This window comes from Elephas maximus, chromosome 3 (assembly GCF_024166365.1).
Source record: "Elephas maximus indicus isolate mEleMax1 chromosome 3, mEleMax1 primary haplotype, whole genome shotgun sequence".
Taxonomy (NCBI): Eukaryota; Metazoa; Chordata; class Mammalia; order Proboscidea; family Elephantidae; genus Elephas; species Elephas maximus.
Genome location: NC_064821.1, coordinates 167,769,659 through 167,790,660, shown reverse-complemented (window position 1 = coordinate 167,790,660; position 21,002 = coordinate 167,769,659). Strand labels below are relative to the sequence as shown.

Sequence of the window (21,002 nt, the reverse complement as noted above, 5' to 3'; positions counted from 1 at the left end):
TTTCTCCAGTCTCTGTCAGGCCAGCAAGTCTGGTCTTCCTTTTTGAATTACAATTTTGTTCTACATTTTTCTCCAGCTCTGTCCAGGATCCCTGTCAGAGCAGTCAGTGGTAGTAACCGGGTACCATTTAGTTGTACTGGTCTCAGTCTGGTGGAGGCCATGCTAGATGTGGTCCATTAGTCAAAAGGGAGTATTTTAATAGCTTTTTCTGATAATTGTGGATATTCTTTTTTGCTACTATGCCAAAACTTGACAAGCGATAGTTTCTTAATGATGAGTTACATTGTGGAATCTAAGGACCCTCATTCTGGGAGGGTCTTGAGGTTCCGAGGCATACAAAAACTACACCTTGAGAATGGCTCCTGTTTTAAACTATTAACTCTATTTGATCATAAAAGTGACTAAAATTATACCTACTGGTTTATTCAACGTGGGAGAAAGATGCGACAGTCTGCTTCTGTACTGTGTCCTTTAGGATCACTGAGTAGGGTTTGGGTTGGGTTTATTCAGACTGCATATCATTCTGGTGAACTTAACTGAATAAGAATCTCTGGAGGTTAGGCAATATTTTTTAAGTGCTACAGAAAATTCTGATGTATAACTTTGAGGTATTAATTACAGAAAAAAGCTGACGTATACGTGTACAGGAAAGGGTGGCAGAAGATGGTACATAAGTTCTATTTAAACCATATATGTATTTATTCGTATGCTTTGATAATTATATAACCTCTCACTTATTAAAATAAGTTTTAATCAAGGATATCAAATTTGTTATTTTAGTTAAAAAGAAAAAGAATACATGATAATGATATTATAGAACAAAATAACTAATAATCTCCTTTCCTTTAAGGGTCCTTTGGCTTCTCAGGTTTATTCCCTGCAGTCCTCATATTTTCATACATTCTCAAATATCATATGTATTCCTGGAGAGCATTCTCTACCCCAACAAGAAATCTGTTCAAATGTCTCCCAACAAGAAAGCTTACACTGCATACTTATCAGGAGCCCAGAGCACCATGAAACAGATGAAACCTAACATTTGTAACTGTTCTCACTTCTACAGTGATCTGGAAAAGGTCTGCTGTTTCAACACAAAGGATACCTGATAAAATGGAGGGTGCTAGTTAGATCCCAGGGTCTTTTTACCACCTAAAATAAGCCAGAAGGGAGTTTCCAAGGTTGAGGGGGAGGCCTTCTCCAGCAGAAACAATTAATACGCAGTGATTAAGAGATCAACTGCTAATCAAAAGGTCGGCAGTTCGAATCCACCAGCTGCTTCTTGGAAACCCTATGGGGTAGTTCTACTCTGTCCTATAGGGTCACTGAGTCATAATCAACTTGATGGCAATGCGTTTTTTTAAAACGGGTTTAGTTACTAGTGACGCAGTGGTTAACAGGTCAGCTGCTAACCAAAAGATCAGCAGTTAGAAACCCACTAGTTGTTCCGCAGCAGAAAGATGTGGCAGTCTGCTTCCATAAAGATTTACAGCCTTGCAAACCCCATGGGGCAGTTCTGCTCTGCCCTGTAGGGTCACTATGAGTCGGAATCGACTCAACAGCAGTAGGTTATTTTGTTTATTTAGTTACTAGCCTTTCTGCCACCTTCTGTCTGCTGCGCTCTTATGTACAGATTGTTTAAAGTATACCTTTCTACCTGTGAGTGGCAGTTTTCTGTGAAGGGCCTCACTAAATATTAGTCCAGCTATCTTTAGCTCAGCTGAGCAAAGCTTCAAGGCACAATGTTTTTGAAAAGGCAGAAACTTGGCAAGTAATTGGAGAAATGTAGACATATAGACCCAGCCTTCAGAAACATCCAAACTCCCTGAGGGATGGAATTACTGGGCTGAGGGCTGAGGGGACCACGGTCTCAGGAAACATCTAGCTCAATTGGCATAATATCATTTATAAAGAAAATGTTCTATATCCTACTTTGGTGAGTAGCATCTGGGATCTTAAAAGCTCATGAGCGGCCATGTAAGATACTCCACTGGTTTCACTCCAACTGGAGCAAGGGAGAATGAAGAAAATAAAGACACAAGGGAAAGATTAGTCCAGAGGACGAGTAGAACATAGCTACCACAGCTTCCACCAGACTGAGTCCAGCACAAGTAGATGGTGCCCGGCTAACAGCACTGACTGCTCTGACAAGAATCTCAATAGAGGGTCCTGGACAGAGCTAGAAAAAAATACAGAACAAAATTCTAAGTCACAAAAAAAATAAAATAAAAAAACCAGACTTAGTGGTCTGACAGAGACTGGAAAAACCCTGAGAATATGGCCCCTGGACACTCTTATAGCTCAGTAATAAAGTCACTTCTAAGGTTCACCCTGCATCCAAAGATTAGACAGGCCCATAAAACAAAACGAGACTAAATGGGCACACCAGCCCAGGGGCAAGGATGAGAAGGTAGGAGGGAACAGGAAAGCCGGTAATGGGGAACCCAAGGTCAAGAAGGAGGGCGTATTGACATGTCATGGGTTTGGCAACCAATGTCACAAAACAATGTGTATTAATTGTTTAATGAGAAACTAGTTCGCTCTGTAAACCTTCAACTAAAGTACAATAAAAAAAAAAGAATAGAGAATTAATCTGCTATTATAAGACTATTACTTTCTACCCTGGATACTGTATGTAATTGCTAGTGGATTTCATTTTGGTTTTGAAATAGTAGTTCACTAGTAGCAATGCAAAACTGGAGATTTATGTTTTCCATGCTATGACCCTTAAAAGAAGTCTGCCTACTCCTAGAATTGGAGTAGCCATGCTCTAGTAATAAAAGATGCTAACTTGGGTCTCATTATTGTACTTTGTTCTCATGTTTTGCTATTTTGTCAGCTGAAGTAAAAACAGTTGCTAGTTTCTTAAAACGTTTTTACAATAAACATTAACAGTTACTTCACAACCGTTCATGCAGGATTGAGCTTCAAGTTGAATTATTAAAGGGAGAAATATTTTCTACTGGAGTTTGATTGTGCTTGTAGTTTGCAAATCAGACTAAAAATGTAAGTAGAAGTTTCTGTTCCTTATTTTGATAACTTCTCAGTTTAAAATACAGATAATTTAGCATATGCCAATACTGTTATCCATCCATAAGTCTACAAATGAATCAATTACTCTCTAAAGAAACTGCACTTATGTAGAATGAGAAGAAATAAATACTAAAATTAAGCCTCAACAGGGAAAACGGGACCTACAACTGACAGTTTCTTTAGGTTACTAGGAACCATACTTTCTCCTCCCACTTGTATAAAATTACGCTTATTTGGATGAACAGATGCTGTAAGTCATTTTATTACAAGGAGAATTAAGAGTGTTTGCTACAGATTCAAATTATTGGACACTGGCTGAGTTTGACAAAAGAGGAGTCAATGTATACGTATTTCTACAGTACTTCTACTGCCTTTATAAGTTTGCATGTTAGCTTGCCCATTTGCAAATATGATCAATTTCATCAGTTCTCTATACTACATATGTAACTTTAATACTCCTTTCTAAAGCAATTATAAGAAAATTAGGTTTGACATTTGTAAAACTTGGATAACAAAAGCAACATCATAGTACTATTATAAAATGTTAAACAAAATCAAGGTGATTACATATCTACTAAGAGTCAAATCTCTAAAATACATAGAAAACTTCAGCTCAACAACAGAAAAACAAACAATCCAATTAATAAATGGGCAAAAGACATAAATGGACACTTCACCAAAGAAAACATTCAAGTGGCCAAAAAGCGCATGAAAAGATGATTGTTATTGTTAGCCATTAAATGCAAATCAAAACTACAATGACATATCAGTTCTCCCCTACAAAAATGGCATTGATTAAAAAATAACAAACAACAAATGCTGGTGAGGTTGTGAGGAGGATTGGAATCCTTATCTGCTGCTGGAGGGATTGAAAAAATGGTAAAACCACTATGGAAAATGGTATGGTGTTTCCTCAAAAAGCTAGAAACAGAAATACCTTATGATCCAGCAATTCCACTCCTAGGTATATACCCTAGAGATATAATAACAGTGATAATGAATAGACATATGCACACCTATGTTTACTGCACCAGTATTCACTATAGCAAAAAGATGGAAACAACCAAAGTGCCCATCAACAGATAAATGGATGGATAAAGTATACATACCTACAACGGAATGCTACACAGCTATAAAAAATAATGAGTTCTCAAAACATAACAGGGATGAATCTGAAAGACATGCTGAGTGAGATAAGTCAATCACAAAATAGCAAATATTGTATAACTTCAGTTTTTTTTTTTTAAATTGTACTTTAGATGAAGGTTTACAGAATAAAATAGTTTCTCGTTAAACAGAACACATACTGTTTTATGACACTGGTTAACAATCCCAGAACATGTCAACACTCTCCCTTCTGGACCCTGGGTTCCCTGTTACCAGCTTTGCTGTCCCCTCCTGCCTTCTAGTCCTTGCCCCTGGGCTAGTATGCCCCTTTAGTCTTGTTTTGTTTCATGAGCCCGTCTAGCTTGGCTAAAGGGTAAACGTCAGGAGTGACTTTGTTACTGAGCTACAAGAGTACCCAGGAGCCATACTCTTGGGGTTTCTCCAGTTTTTTGTCAAGCCAGTAAGTCTCATCTTTCTTTGTAAGTTAGAATTTTGTTCTACATTTTTCTCCAGCTGTCCAGGACCCTCTATTATGATCCCTGTCAGAGCAGTCAGTGGTGGTAGCCGGGCACCATTTAGTTTTACTGGACTCAGTCTGGTGGAGGCCATGGTAGATGTGGTCCATTAGTGTTTCGGACTAATCTTTCCCTTGTGTCTTTAGTTTTCTTCATTCTTTCTTGCTCCCGAAGGGGTGAGACCAGGGGAGTATCCTAGATGGCTGCTCACAGGCTTTTAAGACCCCAGACGCTACTCACTAAAGTAGAATGTAAAACATTTTCTTACATTATGCCAATTGAGCTAGATGTTCCCCAAGACCATGGCCTCCTGAGCCCTCGGCCTCAGGGAGTTTGGATGTTTCTATGGAGCTTTCCTGACTTTGCCTTGGACAAGCTGTGCTGACTTCCCCAGGACTGTGTACTGTCTTAACCTTTACCAAAGTTACCACTTTATCTATTGTCTAGTGTTTTTTCCATCCCCACCCCTCCTGTCCCTGGTAACCATCAAAGATTGTTTTTTTGTGTGTATCTGTGTAAACCTTTCCATGAGTTTTTACAGTAGTGGTCTTATACAATATTTGTCCTTCTGTGACTGACTTATTTCACTCAGCATAACACCTTCCAGATTCATCCACGTTGTGAGATGCTTAGCATGTTCATCATTGTTCTTTATTGTTGTGTAGTGCTCCATTGTGTGTATGTTCCATAGTTTATCCATTCATCTGTTAATGGACATCTAGGCTGTTTCCATCTTTTCACTACTGTGAACAATGCTGCAATGAACATAGGTATGCATATGTCTATTCATGTGATAGCTCTTATTTCTCTAGGATATATTCCTAGGACCGGAAATGCTGGATCACATGGTATTTCAATTTCTAGCTTAAAGGAAGCACCATAGCTTTTTCCAAAATGGTTGTTCCATCTTGCATTCCCACCAGCAGTGCAGAGTTCCAATCCTCCTGCAACTTCTCCAACATTTCTTTTCTGATTTTTTGATTCATGCCAGTAATGCCAGGGTGGTATGGTATATCATTGCAGTTTTTATTTGCATTTCTCTAACAGCTAGTGATTGCAAGCATTTCCTCACGTGTCTGTTAGCCACTTGCATGCCTTCTTTGGTGAAATGTCTGCTCATTTCCTGTGCCCACTTTTTAATTGGATTATCTATCTTTTTTTGTTGTTGTTCTTGTAGAGGTGTTGGAATTTCCTATAAATTTTAGAGATTAGAACTTTGTTGGATTTTTCAGAGCCAATTTTTTTTTCCAAGTCTGTATGTTCTCTTTTTACTCTTTTGGTGAAGTCTTTTGATGAGCATGTTTAATTTTTAGAAGATCCCAGTTTTCTAGCCTATATTCTGGTGTTGGTGTATCATTAGTTATGGTTTGTATACTGTTAATTCTGTATATTAGGGCCTCTAGTGTTGATCCTATTTTTTCTCCTATGATCTTTATGGTTTTTGGTTTTATATTTAGGTCTTTGATCCCTTTTGAATTAGTTTTTGTGTATGATGTGAGCTATAGGTCCTGTTTCATTTTTTTCAGATGGACATCCAGTTTTGCCAGCACCATTCGTTAAAAAGACTGTCTTTTCCCCATTTGATGAACTTTGGACCCCTGTAGAAGATCAGGTAACCATGGGTGGGTGGATTTACATCTGGGTTCTCAATTCTGTTCCACTGGTCAATTTGTCTGTCATTGTACAAATACTAGGTTCTTTTGACTACCATAGCTGTATAGCAGGCTCTGAGGTCAGGTAGTGTGCATCTTCCTACTTTATTCTTCTTCAGTAGTGATTTTCTTATCCAGGGCCTCTTCCCTTTCCACATAAAGTTAATGATTAGTTTTTCCATCACTTTAAGAAATGTTTGTATTTGGGTCGGGATTGCATTGTATTTGTAAATAGCTTTGGGTAGAAATGTCATTTTCACAATGTTGAGGCTACCTATTCATGAGCATGGTATGTTTTTCCATTTATGTAAATCTCTTTTGGTTTCTTGCAGTAGTGTTTTGTAGTTTTCTTTATATAGATCTTTTACATCCCTGGTTAGACTTATTACTATTTTCTTAGGGGCTACTATAAATGGTATTGTTTTCCTAACTTCTTTTTTGTCATTCTCTTTATTGGTGTATAGGAAACCAACTGATTTTTGTATGTTTATCTTGTATCCTGCTACTCTGCTGAATCTATTAGTTTCAGTAATTTCCTCATGGAGTCTTTTGGGTTTTCTACATATAGTATCATATTATCCACAAATAGGGACAGCTTTACTTCTTCCTTGCCAATCTGGATGCCCTTTACTTCTTTTTCTTGCCTTATTGCTCTAGCTAGGACTTCCAACACAATGTTAAATAGGAGCAGTGATAAATGGCATCCTAGTCTTGTTCCGTTCTTAAGGGGAATGTTTTTAGCCTCTCTCCATTAAGAATGTTGTTGGATATTGGTTTTGTATAGATTCCCTGTATTATGTTGATGAATTACCCTCCTATACCTATTTTATTGAGAGTTTTCATCAGGAATGGGTGTTGGACTTTGTCAAACGCCTTTTCTGCATTGACTGAGATGATCATGTGATTTTTTTTTCTTTCATTTAAGTGGTGGATTATGTTGATTTTCTAATGTTGAACCATCCTTGCATACCTGGTATGAATCCCACTTGTTGTGGTGTAGTGTTTTTTGATACGATGCTGAATTCTACTGACTAGAATTTTGAGAATTTTTGCATCTATATCCTTAAGAGATATTGGTGTGTAATTCTCTTTTTTGTGGTGTCTTTGCCTGGTTTTGTTATCAGGGTTACCCTGGCTTCATAGAATGAATCTAGATGTATCCCTTCCATTTATATGTTCTGAAATAGTTTGCATAGTACTAGTGTAAGCTCTTCTCTGAATGTTTGGTAGAAGTCTCCAGTGAAACCATCTGGGCCAGGGCTTTTTTTGTTGGAAATTTTTTTTTTTAATTACCTTTTCAATCTCTTCTCTTGTTATGGGTCTGTTCAGATTTTCAACATCATTTTGCGTTAGTCTGGGTAGATACTGTGTTTCTAGAAATTTGTCCATTTCCTCTGGGTTTTCAAATTTGTTGGAATATAGTTTTTTGTAGTATTCTGTTATGATCCTTTTTACTTCAGTTGGGTCTGTTGTAATGCCCCTAATTTCATTTCTTATTTGGGTTATTTGCGTCCTCTCCTGTTTTTTATTTGTCAATTTGACCAATGGTTTGTCGATTTTGTTGATCCTTTCAAAGAACCAACTTTTGGTTTTGTTGATTCTTTCTATTGTTTTTCTATTCTCTATTTCATTTATTTCTGCTCTGAACTTTATTATTTTCCTTCTTCTGGTAGCTGTGGGTTTCTTTTGCTGTTCTCTTTCTATTTGTTTGAGTTGTGTAGTAATGTTTTGATTTTGTCTCTTCTTTTTTGATGTGTGCATCTATTGCTATAAATTGACTAATTCTTATTCTTGTCTATACATAACTTCCTAAGTGTCACACTGCCTTCTTTTGCCACTTTACCCTTTTCTACTGTCCAGGCACAGTGTGATAACTTTCTTTATGAGCCCTACAATCTCAAGGAACAAGGGTTAGTTTTTATCACCACATTAAAGTAATGAAGACGTACATTGTTAGCTAATATTCATACAAAAAGCAAATTTTTGGATCACAAAGCCCAAAGTAGAACAACCACCAATGTCCTAAATCATGAAATTTCATTTGATTATTTTTGCACTCAGGATTTTTAAAAATAACATCTGACTGTAAAATCATTTTTTAAAAAAGTGTATCAAGATCCACACCAAACTATTTTTGCCATTTGTTCAACAATATGTAAATGTCAGGAGAGAAAGCAGTCAACAAGACAGACATGGACGCTGCCCTCATGGATCTTAGATTCTGGGAAAGAAAAACAAACAGGTAAGCAAATTAAATCAGCTGAATTAATATGCTCTGGTTAGTATACATAAAACTTTACATTTGTTTGGAGGGTAGGAAGGGAATATCCTCTTTCCATGTGCTTATGCTGTTTGACTTGTTCCAATGAATGTGTATTACTTTATAATAAAGAAAACACAAAGTAGCAAGGTTTTAAAAGATGACAAGTTATACATGCTAATTACAGAAAAATTAGGAGATAAAATATGTGGCTAGAAAATAAAATTTACTTGTCACCCTACCATCCTCACATAAGTTATTAACATTTTGGTATAAATTCTCTTGGACTTCCTTCTAGGAACCTGTTGCCGTTGAGCTGATTCTGACTCATGGCAACCCTATGTGTTTCAGAGCAGAACTGTGCTCCATAGGGTTTTCGATAGCTGTGATCTTATGAAAGAATCCACGGCACCACTGGGTGGATTTGAGCTACCAACATTTTAGTTAGTAGCCTGACGCAAACCATTTGTACCACCCAGGAACCTTTCTTCTAAGACAGCCATATGTAAACATGGGAGTATACTATATGCTTTATAGCCTGATTTTTAATTGACTTTCAGAAACACAAAAGGGTGATAAATGTGGAACAGAATTTCAAATTGGCTTTCTGGAGCCAGTAAGAGTAGAAGAATCCCTGAAATTATTGCCCCGAGATAATCTTTAAACCTTAAACCAAAAATATTCTCTGAAGCCTTCTTTAAACCAAACAACAGTTTAACTTACTTAATAAAGAGTATCAGCCTTAAGCATTATGCTCTTTAAAGAACTATCTAAACAGGATCAAATTGACAACAGCAATTCAAAAGGTCAGATATGAAGCTTGGGGGCAGTGAGTTGTCAACGGGGAAGGAACAATTCAGAAAAGGAGGGTGAGAATGGTTGTACAACTTGAAGAATGTAATCAATATCACTGAATTGTACATTTAGAAATTGTTGTAGTTGTCTGTTTTGCTGTGTATATTTTCAACAATAAAAAAGGAGAGCCTAACTCCTGAGGGAACAGGAGATCAGTGGGATGCAGACCCCAAATTCTCATAAAAAGACCATACTTAATGGTCTGACTGAGACTAGAGGAATCCCGGCGGCCATGCTCCCCAGACCATCTGTTGGCACAGGACAGGAACCATTCCCGAAGACAACTCATCAGACCTGAAAGGGACTGGTCAGCGGGTGGGAGAGAGATGCTGATGAAGAGTGAGCTAATTATATCAGGGGGACACTTGAGAGTGTGTTGGCAACTCTTGTCTGGAGGGGGGATGGGAGGATAGAGAGAGAGGGAAGCTGGCAAAATTGTCACGAAAGGAGAGACTGAAAGGGCTGACTCAATAGGGGGAGAGCAAGTGGGAGTATGGAGTAAGATGTATGTAAACTTATATGTGACAGACTGATTGGATTTGTAAACGTTCACTTGAAGCTTAATAAAAGTTAATTAAAAAAAAAAAAGAGGAGAGCCTAAAAAAAAAAATCAGAAATAATTTTTATATGTGTCTAATTCTACAATATTATTTTTAAGTAGTAGTAACCTACTCTTTGGAAATAATTGCCTATTGTTGAACACTTAGGTTGTAGGCTATTGAGGGCTGAGTAGTAAGATTTTTAGATAAAAGTTGAACACTTGGTAAATAAGTAGTGGCAAATTCATCTTTACTTTTCACTGTAAATCCCCAACTTCCACCTCAATGTGATCACAATCCTAGACTACTCTTCAAGGTTATGCCTTAAAAAAAAAAAAAAAGCCAAACCTACTGCCATCAAATCAACTCCAACTCATAGTGACCCTACAGGACAGAGTAGAACTGCCCCATAGGGTTTCCAAGGCTGTGATCTTTATGGAAACAGATGTCGGCATCTTTCTCCCGCAGAGCAGCTGGTGGGTTTGAGCTGCCAACCATTTGGTTAACAGCTGAGCACTTAACCACTGCACCACCAGGGCTCCTTTAATCATGCCTTACAAAAGCTAAAATATTATACGGCTATAATAAATTGTAGAAAACAATAATTATCCAAAACAAAAACCATGAAGTATGTCTACTTCTCTTTAACGCTGGGGCTTAAGGATAAGTGCACTCACTTATATGGAAGTGCAGAGGCAGATGGGGCTGTCCAGACCATGAAAATTACTTCTGTGGATTTCAATGCTTTAAGAGCAGTTAATAGAACCAATTCTTTATTATATCAGTCACATTAAAATGTATACTTACAAGTTTACTTTTCCTTGATACATTTGTGTAATTAGCACTTCTCACTTATTAGCAGAGACTGAGAATTTTTGTTTTTGGTTTCACAAGTCAAAGAGGAAATACAGAAGGGGAAATAAAGAGATAATCTGATAAGGTTTAATGTGAAAGAGCTGCAAGTAGAGGAGGGTAAGGCAAGGGACTTTTAAAGAATTTATGCATAGCTCATAATGTAATAATGCTTCAGGTAATCTAAGCTGTAAGTAAGCAAAGAAGAAAGTCAATTGCATGATTCTGCAGGAAGTTTAGGCCATCAAAGGGTGCCCTTGCATTAGGATACCTTAGTCCTAAAGATCAAGCCAGAAGCAAACTAGAGCAGAAAGATGGTACAATTTTATTCTGAATTTCCAAACTGATGTGATACAAAAGAAGCATTCTCTTTCATTAACGGATATTTCCATAATTCTAATTTTATCTCACAAAGGTTCTGCTCCAGCCCATCAATATCAATACTGTTCCCTGGTAAGGTACACCTATGCCATCTTACTCAAAGTTTTTTGTATAACACTTCGGAAGCTCTAAGATAACAGGCTGTACATTTATTTATTCCCTTGTAAGTAAGTAACAATCTCCTAATTACTTTGGGTGTGTGCTTTTAGATTTTGAGTTATTAAGGAGAGGCTGTTCTTCCTATTTCTTAAAATTATCCCCCATGACCAAATACAGTTAGCATTTGATGAATTTTAAGCAATTTGGTTTTCCCAGTTTTTGAGAAGTAGAGATAAATATGAAACCAGAAAAAAACACCCTCCAGTGATGCCATGTTTTCTATACCTAGTGCCCTCTACAGTCAGAAACAGACAAGTATTTGTTTTTTTAAAAAGAAGAAAAAAAAAATACTGAAATCAACTTTCGGCACATAAATCTGATCCAGTCTCACTTTCTGAGCTATTACTATACCAGCAGATTTTGTCTTCTTCAATACTTATTTTTGCCTTCTTCCAAGATTGAAAAACTGGGTATTTTCTATACTGAGACCAAGTCCTGTCCCCTTTCACATGTTAATTTATTTCTTGCTTGGGCATGTTTCCAAATATAGACCAGTTTCACATTTTATAAAACCTACGGATGTTTGAGTAGTAGAGAAGAAAAGGGAAGTTGGAAGCTTTGCCTTCAAAGGATTTTGGTTGACAGCCTAGGAAACCCTACAGGGCAGTTCTAGTCTGTCCTACAGAGTCACTATGAGTTGGAATTGACTCGATGGCAACAGGCTGGATTTTTTTTTTTTTTTTTTAACTGTGGTGTGGTGAAATGAGTTCCTTTATGTGGCCTCTTGCCTTGGTTCTTTGGGAAAACAGCTTGAGAAATTTTCCCCCTAAGCTCTGAGGGGTTGCTTTTGCCCTAGTTTTCTACTCCAGAGGATTTGTTACTTTTGTCCAGGTTGATTGGTATTTCCTGTGTAAGCTATAAACAATTTATGGTTTGGTACTTTTTGTCTGGTCCTGGGCTGCAGCCTGCCCTGATTGGTATACACTTTGTAGGTTCTGGTCAATAGACAATGCAAAAGAAGTGCCTGTAGCCTACTATGCAAATGAAGTGTCTAGGGCCTAGTGAAAGGGGATTCGTCAGTTTGCGGTCCTGGTGGCCATGCCATGAAATTGACACAGAGTTTGTGTATACATGCAGCACCCCACAGAGGTTTTTTAGAGACAGAAAGAAGCAGGAAGAGAAGCAACAAGCAGCAGCAGAAGGGAGGAAGAGAGAGAAGTGAAGAAACAGAAAGGGAGCGCAAGGAACCTCCTACAAGGGCTGTAACATGGATCAAGGCCTATAATGCTGAAGATGACGACAGGTCAAGAAGGGGCCCAGTGGCAGAGCCAATAGCAACAGAGGCAGGACAAAGAGGAGCCTGTCATCAAGGGGTCCAGAGGAGGCCTGTGTGACCAAGAGGAGCTGAGAATGCTGTCCTGTACTGAAGAAGGGACACTGCCTACATGGCTCCGGATCCTGAGTTGTAGCCTGTTGATCCTGATCCCAAGTTGTACCATTACATCCTTAATAAACCACTTAACTGTAAGTATGGTCTGTGAGTTGTGTGTAGCCACTGTAATGAATTATCAAACCCAGAAGAGAAGTAGAGAGTGCCGTGGGAGGGACGGCCGGTATCAGAATTGGTAAAAAAAAGGTTGGACAGTGGAGGTATGTCTGACCTCTACCTCACAGGGATCAGCCTTGGACTGATCTTGATTCACATTATCCCCCCTGAAGTTAGACAGGCTCTGAATACACTATTACTACTAATCCCATTTTATATGTGGTTATGATTTTTTTATAGCAGCTTTATTAAGATATGATTTAACAGAGGCAGGGCCAAGATGGTGGAGTAGTCAGATGCTTCCTGTGGTCTCTCTTAAAACAAAGACCCAATAAACAAGTGAATAAATTATATATGACCATCTAGAAGCCCTGAACATCAAAGACAAAGTTGAGGAGTTGGACTGAGCGGCAGGGGGAGGGAGAGACAGTTCAGAAGCAGCACGGATTTGTCAGACCTGACCTGGCCAGCACCCTGCAGGCTGGATCAGGCAATGCGTGTGGGCTGAGGGAAGCAGTAGCACCCAGGACGTGTTTTCCACATGGGGAGAAACCGAGCGGTGGAAAGTCTACACAAGGCTCTGGAATCAGGGAGAAGCGACACTGAGTCTGTGAAACTTAAGTGCAAGCATCTAACCTACTGCAAAGGATAAAAAAAACCCTCCCCCCCTCCCCAGAAGTACCTCTCTTCCACTTACCCACCCTCTTCCCAATCTGCTCCAGCCCAGTCTGGCTTCAGTGATTGCTGCACCCCCTGGGCCAGAAGTGGGACCCTTGCATGCCCCAACCCATCCTCCCAGCTTTGGAGAGGGAACAGATTAACAAATAGGATTAAATAATCTGCCAGCTCTGCTAAGCTGGGAACTCAGGTCAGGCACAGCCCCTTTGCCTAAGTACAGGCATAAAGAGTCCATGGATTTTGAATGCCTTTCACCCCTGCCTAGACCTGTGTGGGCCCATTTCAACAGCACAGGCCCTCACTAGCAAAGTACAACAGGGTATATACATGAAGTCTATTTTCAACGGCAAAAGCTAAGGGGGAGTGGCAGATTTGTGACATTTGACACTGCCCTGTCCATTAAGCAGGGTCCTCACCTACCCACATCAGAGCCCTGGGGACTAGTGGCTCCACCCACTCCGCCTAGCCACCCATGACAGGGGCTCCAGAATAACTGGTGCCTCCCAGTCCTTACAGCCAACAGCACTGGGTGCCCAAAGTCTACGCTCTAGGGAACTGGGACATGTCTTCCACCCAGGCACTCTGGGGCAGCCATCAGCCCCCTACCTTGCTCAGCACATAACCCCCTACTACAGCCAGATACCTGTGCCTACTCCAATCACCCCTAAGTAGCCCTGCCTGTCTAGGACTGTAGGTGAGAGCCTGCACCACACACTGAGTGACCGATGACCTGGACACCTGAGCTGAATCCACACAATGAAAGTAAATGGACTCCTGGGCTCACAGACCTAGTAACAGCTCTAACCATCTGGTGGCAGGATGTGAGAGCTTCAAAGATGCCAATAATCAAAGCAGCTCACACAACCAGTTTATCTGTGTGTATAAAAACAAAATAAGAAGCCAGGACACAGTAAGCAAACATAAATAAATATAATAGCTTATAGATGGCTCGGAGACAAAAGGCAATATCAAATCACATAAAGAGGCAGACCATGATGGCTTCAGCAAGCAACCAAAACAAAGAGGCAAGAAATCTCCCAGAGGAAGAGAAACTGTTACAATTACTGAAGGTAGATTCAAAAGATTAATATACAGAGCTCTTCGAGAGATCAGGAAGGAGATCAAGCAAAACGCAGAACAAGCCAAGGAACACACATAGCAACAGAGGAACTTAAGAAGGTTGTACAAGAGCATAAGGACAAATTTAACAGGCTGCAAGAATCCACAGAAAGACAGAAAACAGAAATCCAAATGATTTAACAATAAAATTTCAGAATTAGACAACTCAATAGAAAGTCACAGGAACAGAACTGAGGTAATGGAAGTCAGAATTAGTGAGATGGAAGATAAAGCACTTAACACCAATTTATTTGAGGAAAAATCAGATAAAAGAATTTTTAAAAATGAAGAAACCCTAAGAATTATGTGGGACTCTATCAAGAGGAATAACCTACAAGTGACTGGAGTACGAGAATAAGGGGGATAACAGACAATACAGAGAGAATTGTTGAAGATTTGTTGGCAGAAAACCTCTCTGATATTGTGATAGATGAGAAGATATCCATCCAAGAAGCTCATCAAACCTCACACAGGGTAGATCCAAAAAGAAAGTCTCCAAGATATAATCAAATTTGCCAAAACCAAAGATCAAGAGAGAATTTTAAGAGCTGCCAGGGCTAAATGAAAAGTCGTCTACAAGGAGACGTAATAAGACTAAGCTCTGACTACTCAGCAGAAACCATGCAGGCAAGTAAGTCATAGGATAACCTATATAAACCCAGTGCCGTCGAGTCCTATATAAAGCCTGAAGGAAAAATGCCAGCCAAGAATGACATATCTAGCAAAAGTGTCTCTCTAATATGATGGCAAAATTAGGGCATTTCCAGATAAACAGAAAGTTTAGGGAATTTGCAAAAACCAAACCAAAATTACAAGAAACACGAAAGGGAGTTCTCCAGTTAGAAAATCAATAACATCAGATAAATACAACCCAAGACTAGAACAGAGGACAGAACAACCAGATATCAACCCAGATAGAGAAGTCACAAAAATAAATCAAAGCTCAAACACTGAAAACAGGGAAATAGAAACGTCAATACGTAAAAGATGACAACATTAAAACAAAAAAGAGGGACTAAATATTGTAGTCATAGAACTTTCGTATGGACAGGAAGTCAAGGTGATATCACAAAATAAAAGATTGATCTAAACTTAGAAAAACAGAGGTAAATTAAGGTAACCACAAAGGATATAACAATCCACAAGAAAATAAAAAATTAGAAAAACAAAGACTCAGCAAATACAAAATCAACAACAATGAAACAGATGAAAAGAAAATACATAAAGAAAAACAACTTGGCACAAAAAATTAAGTAGAACAGAGAAACTGTTAACAAAACACACACACAAATACATCAAAATGGCAGCACTAAATTCACATCCATAATTACGCTGAATGTAAATGGACTAAATGAATCAACAAAGAGACAGAGTGTGGCAGAATGAATACAAAAATACAATCTGTCTGTATGCTGCCTATAAGAGACATACTTTAGACTCAAACTAAAGACACAATACAAACTAAAACTCAAAGGGCGGAAAAAAATATATCAAGCAAACAACAATCAAAAAAGAGCAGGAGTGTCAATATTAATCTCTGACAAAAGACTTTAAAGCAAAATCCACCACAAAGGTTAAGGAAGGACACTATATAATGATTAAATGGTCAATACACTAGGAGGAAATGACCGTAATAAATATTTATGTACCTAATGACAGGGCTCCAAAATACAGAAAACTAACAGCACTGAAAAGAGAAACAGACACCTCCATAATAACAGTAGGAGACTTTAGCACACTACTTTTGGTGAAGGACAGAACATCCAGAAAGAAGCTCAATAAAGACACACAAGATCTAAATGCCACAATCAACCAACTTGACCTCACAGACATATACAGAACACTCCACCCGACAGCAGCCAAGTATACTTTCTTTTCTCAATGCACATAGAACATTCTCCAGAACAGACCACATATCAGGCCATAAAGCAAGCCTTAAAAGAACCCAAAACACTGAAATATTACAAAACATCTTTTCTAACCATAAAGCCACAAAAGTAGAAATCAATAATACAATAAGCAAGAAAAAAAAAAATCAGATACTTGAAAACTGAACAATACCTTGCTCAAAAACTACTGGGTTAGAGAAGAAATCAAGGATGGAATAAAGAAATTCACAGAATCAAATGAGAATGAAAACACATCCTACCAGAATCTCTGGGACCCAGCAAAAGCAGTGCTCCGAGGTCAATTTATAGCAATAAATGCACATATCCAAAAAGAACTGGCCAAAATCAAAGAATTATCCCTACAACTCGAACAAATAGAAAGAGCAGTAAAAGAAGCCTATGGGCACCAGAAGAAACAAATAATAAAAATTAGAACAGAAATAAATGAAACACAGAACAGAAAAACAATTCAAAGAGTTAACAACACCAAAAGCTGCTTCTTTGAAAAGATCAACAAAATCAATAAACCATTGGTCAAAATGACAAAAGAAAAACAGGAGAGGATAACCCAAATAAGAAACGAGATAGGTGGTATTACAACAGACCCAAATGAAATTAAAAACAATCATAACACAATACTATGAAAAACTGTACTCCAACAAATTTGAAAACTTAGAAGAAACAGACAATTTTCCAGAAACACACTACCTACCTAAACTAACAGAAACAGAGGTAGAACAACTAAATAAACCTATAGCAAAAGAAGAGATTGAAGAAGTAATTAAAAAACTCCCAACAAAAAAAAATTCTGGCCCTGGATTCACTGGAGAATTCTATCAAACTTTCAGAGAAGAGTTAACACCAGTACTAGTAAAGGTATTTCAGAGCGCAAAAAAGGATGGAATACTCTGAACTCATTCTATGAAGCCAGCATAACCCTGATACCAAAACCAGGTGAGGACACCACAGAAAAAGAAAATTACAGACCAATATCCCTCCTAAACATAGACACGAAACTCAACAAAATTCTAACCAATAGAATTCAACAACATATCAAAAAAATAATTCACCACGACCAAGTGGGATTCATACTTGTATGCAGGGATGGTTCAATATTAGAAAAACCATTGCATAAATAAAACAAAAGAACCACATGATCTTATCGACTGATGCAGGAAAGGCATTTGACAAAGTCCAACACCTATTCATGATAAAAGCTCTCAGCAAAACTGGAATAGGAAGGAAGTTCCTCAACATAATAAAGGGCATTGATACAAAGCCAGGAAACCCTGGTGGCATAGTGGTAAAGTGCTATGGCTGCTAACCAAAGAGTTGGCAGTTCAAATCCGCCAGGCGCTCCCTGGAAATTCTATGCAGCAGCTCTACTCTGTCCTATAGGGTCACTATGAGTCGGAATTGACTCGATGGCACTGGGTTTGGTTAGGTTTTTGGTTATACAAAGCCAACAGCCAACATCATCCTAAATGGAGAGAGTCTGAAAGGATTCCCCTTGAGAACAGGAACCAGACAAGGATGCCCTTTATCATCACTCTTACTCAACATTGTGCTGGAGGTCCTAGCCAGAGCAATAAGGAAAGAAAAAGGGCATCCAAATTGGTAAGGAAGAAGTAAAAGTATTCCTATTTGCAGATGATATGATCTTATACACAGAAAACCCCAAAGAATCCACAAGAAAACTACTGGAACTAATAGAAGAGTTCAGCAGGGTATCACGATACAAGATAAACATACAAAAATCAGTTGGATTTCTCTATGCCAACAAAGAGAGCTTCGAAGAGGAAATCATCAAATCAATGCCATTTACAATAGCCCCCAAGAAGATAAAATACTTACAAATAAACCTAACCAGGAACATAAAAGATCTATACAAAGAAAACTACAAGATGCTACTGCATGAAACCAAAAGAGACCTACGTAAGTGGAAAAACTTACTTTGCTCGTGGATAGCAGACTCAACATTGTGAAAATGTCAATTCTGCCCAAAGTAAGCTATCAAATGCAATCCCTATCCAAATTCCAATGACATTTTTTAAAGAGATGGAGAAACAAATCATCAACTTCATATGGAAAGGGAAGAGGCCCCAGATAAGTAAAGCAGTACTGAAGAAGAACAAAGTGGGAGGCTTCACAATACCTGATTTTAGAACCTATTAAACTGCTACAGTAGTCAAAACAGCCTGGTACTGGTACAACAGATGCATAGACCAATGGAACAGAATTGAGAATCCAGACATAAATTCATCCACCTATGAGCAAATTCATCTACCTATGAGCAACTGATATTTGACAAAGGCCCAAAGTCCATTAAATGGGGAAAAGACAATCTCTTTAACAAATGGTGCTGATGTAACTGGATATCCATCTGCAAAAAAATGAAAAAAGGCCCATACCTCACATCATGTACAAAAACTAACTCAAAATGGATCAAAGACCTAAATATAAAATCTAAAACAATAAAGACCATGGAACTAAAAATAGGGACAATGCTAAGAGACCTAATACACGGCATAAACAGAATGCAAAACATAACTAACAATGCACAAACACCAGAAGAGAAACTAGATAACTGGGAGCTCCTAAAATCAAACACTTATGCTTATCAAAAGACTTCACCAAAAGAGTAAAAGGACAACCTACAGCCTGGGAAAAAAATTTTGGCTACAACATGTTTGATCAGGGTCTAATCTCTAAAATCTATAAGATACTGCAAAACCTCAACAACAAAAAGACAAATAACCCAATTAAAAAAATGGGCCAAGGATATGAACAGGCACTTCACCAAAGAGGGCATTCGGGTGACTAACAGATACATGAGGAAACGCTCATGATCATTAGCCATTAGAGAAATGAAAATCAAAACTACAATGAGATACCATCTCACCCCAACAAAGCTAGTATTAATCCAAAAAACACAATAAATGTTGGAGAGGTTGCGGAGCGACTGGAACACTTATACACTGCTGGTGGGAATGTAAAATGGTACTACTTTGGAAATCAGCTTGGTGCTTCCTTAAAAAGCTAGAAATAAAAACTGCCATACGAGCTAGCAATCCCACTCCTTGGAATATATCCTAGAGAAATAAGAGCCATCACGCGAATAGATATACGCACACCCATGTTCATCGCGGCACTGTTCACAATAGCAAAAAGATGGAAACAACCTAGGTGCCCATCAACAGATGAATGGATAAACAAATTATGGTATATTCACATAATGGAATACTACGCAAGGTTTAGAACAATGGTAAATCGGTGAAACATCTCATAAGATGGAGGAATCTGGAAGGCATTATGCTGAGTGAAATTAGTTGCAAAGGACAAATATTGTATGAGACCACTATTATAAGAACTCAAGAAAAAGTTTAAACACAGAAGAAAACATTCTTTGATGGGTTACGAGGGTGGGGAGGGAGGGAGTGGGGAATTCACTAACTAGATAGTAGACAAGAACTATCTTAGGTGAAGAGAAGGACAGCATACACTACAGGTGAAGTCAGCACAACTGGACTAAACCCAAAGCTATGAAGTTTCCTGAACACAACCAAATACTTCGAGGGACAGAGTAGCAGGGATGGGGGTCTGGGGAGCATGGTTTCAGGGGCATCTAGTTTAACTGGCATAACAAAGTTTATTAAGATAATGTTCTGCATCCCACTTTGGTGAGTGGCATCTGGGGTCTTAAAAGCTTGGAAGCTAAGACGTATCAATTGGTCCTGACCCACCTGGAGCAAAGGAGAATGAAGAAAAAAATACCAAAGACAAAAGGAAAATATAAGCCCAAGAGACAAAAGGGCCACATAAACCAGAGACTCCATCGGCCTGAGACCAAAAGAACTAGATGGTGCCTGGCTACTACCTATGACCACCTTGACAGGGAACATAACAGAGTACCTGATGAAGCAGGAGGAAAGAGTGGTGCAGAACTCAAATTCACGTAAAAAGACCAGTCTTAACGGTCTAAGATTAGAAGAACCCCAGAAGACGTGGCCTCCGGACTCTGCTAACCCAGAACTGAGACCATTCCCAAAGCTAACTCTTCAGACAAAGGTTAGACCGGACTATAAAACATAAAATAATACTCATGAGGAGCATGCTTCTTAGCTCAAGTAGATAACAAAAAACCCACTACCGTCGAGTCGATTCCAACTCATAGCGACCCTATAGGACAGAGTAAGATACATGAGGCTAAATGGGCAGCTCCTGTCCAGAGGCGGGATGGGAGGGCAGAAAGGGACAGGAGTTGGTTGAACAGATGCGGGGAAACCCAGGGTGGAAAAGGAGTGTGCTGCCACATTGTGGGGATTGCAACTAGAGTCATATAACAACGTGTGCATAAATTTTTATATGAGAAATTAACTTGAGCTGTAAACTTTTACCTAAAGCACAATTAAAAAAACTTAAAAAAAGATATAATTCACATATCATAGTATGTTCACAGAAATGCAAATATTATTACTAA

At 38.6% G+C, this 21,002-nt stretch overlaps 1 protein-coding gene and 1 long non-coding RNA gene across 10 annotated transcripts in view; one reads left to right on the top strand and one right to left on the bottom strand.

The window, feature by feature from the left end:
* The window catches only part of LOC126073412 (uncharacterized), a 312,807-nt gene that overhangs the window by 182,225 nt on the left and 109,580 nt on the right, over positions 1–21,002 (top strand). For 6 of the 7 annotated variants that reach the window (XR_007516741.1, XR_007516739.1, XR_007516740.1 and 3 more), the window contains exons 2-3: positions 6,179–6,264; positions 8,471–8,546. This is a non-coding gene — a long non-coding RNA (uncharacterized LOC126073412). Of the gene's footprint in view, positions 1–6,178; positions 6,265–8,411; positions 8,547–21,002 lie in introns of all 7 variants that reach the window. The other variant, XR_007516738.1, reaches the window with a different exon arrangement.
* Positions 1–21,002, bottom strand: part of SLC16A1 (solute carrier family 16 member 1) — a 180,013-nt gene that overhangs the window by 151,762 nt on the left and 7,249 nt on the right. The window lies entirely within an intron of this gene.